Source organism: Heteronotia binoei, chromosome 1, assembly GCF_032191835.1.
Source record: "Heteronotia binoei isolate CCM8104 ecotype False Entrance Well chromosome 1, APGP_CSIRO_Hbin_v1, whole genome shotgun sequence".
NCBI classification, from domain to species: Eukaryota; Metazoa; Chordata; class Lepidosauria; order Squamata; family Gekkonidae; genus Heteronotia; species Heteronotia binoei.
In genome coordinates this window covers 240,453,593-240,459,592 of record NC_083223.1, presented here as the reverse complement: position 1 = coordinate 240,459,592, position 6,000 = coordinate 240,453,593, and the positions used below count along the sequence as shown (strand labels likewise).

Genomic DNA, 6,000 nt, shown 5'->3' with positions numbered 1-6,000 from the left:
CATTGTTCCAGTATCTCCAGAATGAGATATCCAACCTGAAAGTGTGAGGGTGTTGCAAGGAAAAGAGCCAGGACTGCGATATAAGGACTCAGGGGTCTCCATTCCTGCTTCTATCTGGAGGCCAAAATGCCCTAAGCCAAAATGCCCTAAAAACAAGGTTGGGGAATTGTCAGGTGGGCACCTGGCTTAATAAGGATCTTTTATCTGTGTATACAGGATCCATGTCCAGAAATTAATGCTTAAATTTATCAAGGACTCTAATTAAGTGAGTTTTTACTCTCAAAGGCTCATATCCCTCATATCTTGTTGGTACGGTGCTACTGGCTGGAATCTAGATTTTCTGCTGCAGACCCACATGACTCTGAAACTATCTCCCTGTTAGTGTGAGACTGCAGCAGAGTAAAGGGTGTGTTTTAATTTGCACTCACAGGTAGAAACACTTTGCATCAATGGTTTTGTGCTTAGGAATCCTTTGAACACACAGGAACATGCAAAGCAGCCTTATACCTTAGCAGTCTATTATTCTGATTGACAGTGGCTCTTTGGGTTTCCAGTAGAGGTCTTTTGCATCAGCTGCTACCTGATGGGCCATGGCTCAGTGGCAAATCATCAGTGTGGCATAAAGAATGTCCCAAGTCCAATCCCCTGTGTCTCCAGTTAAAAGGAACAAGTAGCAGGTGATGTGAAAGACCTCTCCTTGAGACCTTGGAGAGCTGCTGGAAGTCTAAGTGAATTATATTGACTTTGATAGACTAATGGTAACTGGAAATGCCAAGGACTCAGCCTGAGGCCTGCTACACATGATTGCCTTCCCACTGAGCCGCAAGCCCCCCCCCCCCTTTCCATGGCATATGCAGGTAAAGGCCCTGTGGAATATGTGGTTTAACATATGTAATTATACACTGTACAACATCTTAACTGACAGGGAAAGAGATTCTAGAGTTGTGGTGGATGAAAAAGTTGTCCCATTGTGCAGCAGCAGTGACATAGACAAATTCTATGATGGGGATTATTAGGAAAGGGAATTAAAATAAAATGACCAGTATATTAGAGGTAACCAAATTTGATTTAATTTTGTATAGTTCTAGTCACCCCATCTCAAAAAAGAAGTTGCATGAAATGACCAGTATATTAGAGGTAACCAAATTTGATTTAATTTTGTATAGTTCTAGTCACCCCATCTCAAAAAAGATGTTGCAGAGCTAGGGGCACCTTCCTTATGGAATCTATATGAGGTATACATAATAGAGGTTTATACCATTTATAAAATTATGCATGATTCAGGAAGATAGAATCCAATACAGCTGATAGGACATAGGTGCAGAACAGATTAAAATACTTATTTGCAAATGGCATACTTGTGGATCTCACTGCTACAGAATGTAGTGATGGCCACTAAAGTAAGTGACTTTAAAAGGGGACTTTATACATTCAAGGAGGATTGGACCTTCCAATGGCTATTCATTATGATGGCTAGATGGGTCCATGTTCAGATGCAGTATATCTCTGAAAGTCATGTGCTCAGGGGCAAAAGCATAGGGGAACTTTGGTTTCCTGCTCTCCTGTGGATTTCGTAGGGGCACTTATAGATGACTGTAGGAAGCAAGAAGGTGATCTAAATCAGTTGTTCCTAATCATTTTGGCACCAGGAACCAGTTTTGTGGAAGACAATTTTTCTATGGACCAGGGGAGGGGGCAATGGTTTCGGGATGATACAACTGTGTGCTTTATTTCTATTATTACATTGTGATATATAATTAAATAATTATACAACTCATGGCCCAGTTGCTAACAGGGCATGGACTGGTACCAGTCTGTGGCCCAGGGGTTGGGGACCCCTGATCTAAATAGATGTGATCAGGGCTTTTTGTTTTAGCAGGAATGCACAGGAACGCAGTTCCGGCTGGCTTGATGTCAGGGGTGTGGCCGAATATGCAAATGAGTTCCTACTGGGCTTTTTTGTAGAAAAAGCCCTGTATGAAACAATGATGATATCAGGAGGTATGGCCTAATATGCAAATGAGTTCCTGCTGGTTTTTTTCTACAAAAAAAGCCCTGGATGTGATCCTTATGACTTTATATAATACTACTCACCCACACCTTTCAAACACAAGAAAATATTTGACACAGAGGGATACTTTATTACTTGTTTGCATATCACAATAGCTTGTTGGAAGTAAAGATTTTTAAACAGTTCACATGAGAGATTATTTTCTGGTTCTTTAGCTGATAATGCAGTTTGTCAGGCTGGCATAAAAGAAGAAATTATGTTTCTTCAAGCAGAGCTGTAGTCAGCATGTCACCTAAAACATGGCATTGTTTCCAGTCCTGAAAAACACAAAATGCTCTTACAACAGCACTACCAAAAAGATTAGAATTTCAGCAGCCAATCCATAAGCAAAAGAATCTCCTCAGAAAAGCTCCTCAATTAGCATGTCACAGCCTAAGAAACTCCCACAAAATGACGACTCAGCCCTATGTTAATGATAATTTTAATATAACTTGTAAATTGTTTTAATGATGATGTTATAATTATAATTGTTGATGTATATTATATTTGTATGCTGTGAGCTGCCCTGAGCCTGCCCCGGCGGGGAGGGCGGGATACAAATAAAAAGTATTATTATTATAATATTATTATTACCCCACCTTCCTGTGTAGATATAAATTAACTGGCTATCATCTTCTTCTCACTTTGACGCAGAGAGAACTCTAGCCTTCTGTGTTATTATACCTCTGAGGATGCCAGTCACAGCTGCTGGTGAAACGTCAGGTTCTACAAAACCAAGACCACGACTATACAGCCCGAAAAATCTACAACAACTAATGCTCTTACATATGTTATACAAATGCCCAGAACATGGTCAGAAATAAATTATCATTACTATTGCTCCTCTAGAATGTGGTGGCACTACAACTGAACTATTAACAAAACAATACTTGATTTAAGTTACATGAAAGAAGATTTTGTCACTCAAGCTGCCATCTTTCTTTCTCCCTGTACCTGAAACAGAGCCGACAATATTCGGCAATTGCCTCGGGCACCGGCTCTTGTGGGGCACATTGTTTCTGGGCACTGAGTGGTCAGAGGAACTCTTCTGGCCTCCTCAACACCGAGAAACAACGGCACTTTCAGTCTTGGACGAACTCAGAGAGCACCCAGGACTGAAAGCGTGGGTTGTTCCTTCAGCTTTGAGGGATTGGAGAATTTTCCTCCATTCCCTCAAAGCCAAAAGAGCTGCGTTTCCTTCCCCTCACATCCTCTGAGGGTGCAGGCGTGTTCCTTCAGCTTTGAGGGATCAGAGGATTTTCCTCCATTCCCTCAAAGCTGAAAGAGCTGTGTTTCCCTCCCCTCATGTCCTTTGAGGGTGCAGGTGAAGGGAAGGTGACGTGTTCCTTCAGCTTTGAGGAATCAGAGGATTTCCCCCTGATCCCTCAGAGCTGAAAAAGGGGCACTGAGTGCCCAGTGGCCAGCATGATGATGTCACAGTGATGTCATCATGGCGTGCACACACAAGGTGCACACACAAGTTTCAACTTGGAGGGGGCGCATGTTGGGGTTCTGCCTTGGGCAGCAGAACTCCACATGCCAGGCCTGACCTGAAATAACCCCCTTGGCTCTTTCTGCCCTGTTTCATTCTGGCCAACTCAAACCATCCAAGGAGCAGGTCTCATCTACTCATTTGCCTTGGCTGGACACAGAAACAGAGAGGTTTTTCTGAGCAGTGAAGAGATGGCAGAGGAATTATGCCCCATGGCCTGCAGGATATCCTTTCATTTGCCCAGGATCAATCAGGTTTTGCAGAGTTTGTGGCTCTCTAAAAGCCTTTAAAATTGTTTATCTAGAGCCAATAGTGGGACAAAAGAACATTATGACATACCCTGGTAAAGTTACTTTGATCACATCAGCGCCTTCAAGGTTTTCCTTGGGCACTATTTTCAGAGGTACATTTACACTTACCCTTTGCAGCAATGAAAATTCCTGTCACAGCTTCCAACATTTGCAAAACCAGGAGGACATGTAAACAGGACACAGTACCCTACGATTTCACTACACGAATTGGCATTGTTTATTATAGCAAATCCTGTATAGACAGAAAAACAAATGGGAGAACAGCTGAGCAGATAAGCAGAGATACATTGCTATAACTATCATTTAACATTTCTTTATAGCTTGCAAAATTATTTCATAGTGCAGTATTTATTTGCTTTTACATTCTTAAGTGGATCTAGCAATCTTTTCTACTGCAAAGAAAGAAGGAGGTCTGATCAACCAAAATGACTCTTCTTGGGCTCATAGAATCTGCATGAACAAAAGCCATGCAGTAAGTAGGAGAACGAAGAAGAAGATGATGATCCTGCTCTCCACTCTGAGTCTCAGAGCAGCTTACAGTCTTCTTTAACTTCTTTCCCCACAACAGACACCCTTTCAGGTGGGTGGGGCTGAGAGGGCTCTCACAGCAGCTGCCCTTTCAAGGACAACCTCTGTGAGAGCTATGGCTGACCCAAGGCCATTCCAAGTGGAGGAGTGGGGAATCAAGCTGCAAGTGGAGGAGTGGAGAATCAAACCCGGTTCTCCCAGATAAGAGTCTGCACACTTAACCACTACATAAAACTGGTTCTCCACTGGGCAAGACTGAACAGAAAAGCTGGCTGGCTGGATTCAGCCTTTCCAGTAATCCTATTCAAAAAACAGTATGTTAAGCAGATATCCACAATATCCCATCAGTATAACTGAAGAAAGGGGGCTGAATATAATGATGTTTACAGTAAAGATCTTTTTATGCACTCCACACCATTACGTACCTGGTGCCTTCTTCTAGAACACACGAGAATGAGAAAGAGGGGAACAAAATTGGGAAGTTGGCAGGATTGGGTGGGCAGAGGGAATTGTTGTCTTGAGCCTATAGAGTCTTTTAATGGCCCTGACTGTTTTATTAGGCTCCTTGCACCAATTAAAACATATTTTTAATCCTCGCTGGTCTTTTTTGTTTTTATCACTGGTGTTGCTCACTTGCTTTCTTTTTTGAAATCCCAGATCTTCTTGGCTACTTATTGTAGAACAAATTAAATTTCTCTATATTCAGATAGCAATTGTGGCAACAACAAAATCAAGTCTGGAGATCATATTCTTTTTGACTGCCCCAAGTTTTCAGATCAAAGAGTCGAATTGATCTCTCCATTATTGAATCAGGACTTTATTTCTTCAGAAGCTAAATCATCTTGGCTGCCCAGAGATAAATATAAACAAACTGTTTTGTGGGGGTGAAATTTCAGGCAGCTGTTGTTAAGTTACACAGTAACTTTTGTACAAATTTTTAGGCTCTCCTTTTGTGGGGTGAAGGTTTGCTGTTTATGACTCTGTTTGTAAAAACAGGAATCAAGAAGCAACTAAGTAAAAATTCATATACATCTTCTTGGTGTGCTTTTGGGACACCATAAATCAGGCAAGTAATATATTATTAGGGGAGAAGGTGGGATGGTATAGCCCTATCTTGTCAGCTAAGTAGGCTTGGTACATGGACGGAAGTCCATCAGGGAAGACTCTGAAGAGGAAAGCAAAGGCAAAACATCTCTGTTTCTCACTTGCCCTTAAAGTCCTTTGCTGAGGTCTCTATAACTTTAGAGCACTTACCTTTATGAAATATGTTGCTAAATATTAAATCTCCTCCTCCTCTTCTTCTTCTACATTCCCCACATATTAAAGAAGGCTGACTGAAGCACAGTGACTTTCTGAAGCCTAAGCTCATTGGTTTTGTTTATAGCAAGAAGGGAACCCCTGAGATTTTTTTCAGTGCTCTGGCTCATGGCCCTTATAAAACAGCAGGTCTTCCCTAAAAACATCTAGGACTTTAACTCTTCAGTAATGTATGCAGACATAAGAAAGGAAGCAAACAGATGGAAGAATGTAACAGAAAAAGAATCCAATTTCAGAATTTGAAATATGAATCTTGTCATTTTTAAGTGACCTACAGCTAAAACAGTTTCTTACCTGGATCA

General features: G+C 41.5%; 1 long non-coding RNA gene across 1 annotated transcript in view; it reads right to left on the bottom strand.

Moving 5' to 3' along the window:
• Positions 1 to 2,120: 2,120 nt before the first annotated feature.
• Positions 2,121 to 6,000, bottom strand: part of LOC132579465 (uncharacterized) — a 56,622-nt gene continuing 52,742 nt past the window's right edge. The window contains exon 3 of the long non-coding RNA XR_009555972.1: positions 2,121 to 2,247. This is a non-coding gene — a long non-coding RNA (uncharacterized LOC132579465). The remainder of the gene's footprint in view (positions 2,248 to 6,000) is intronic.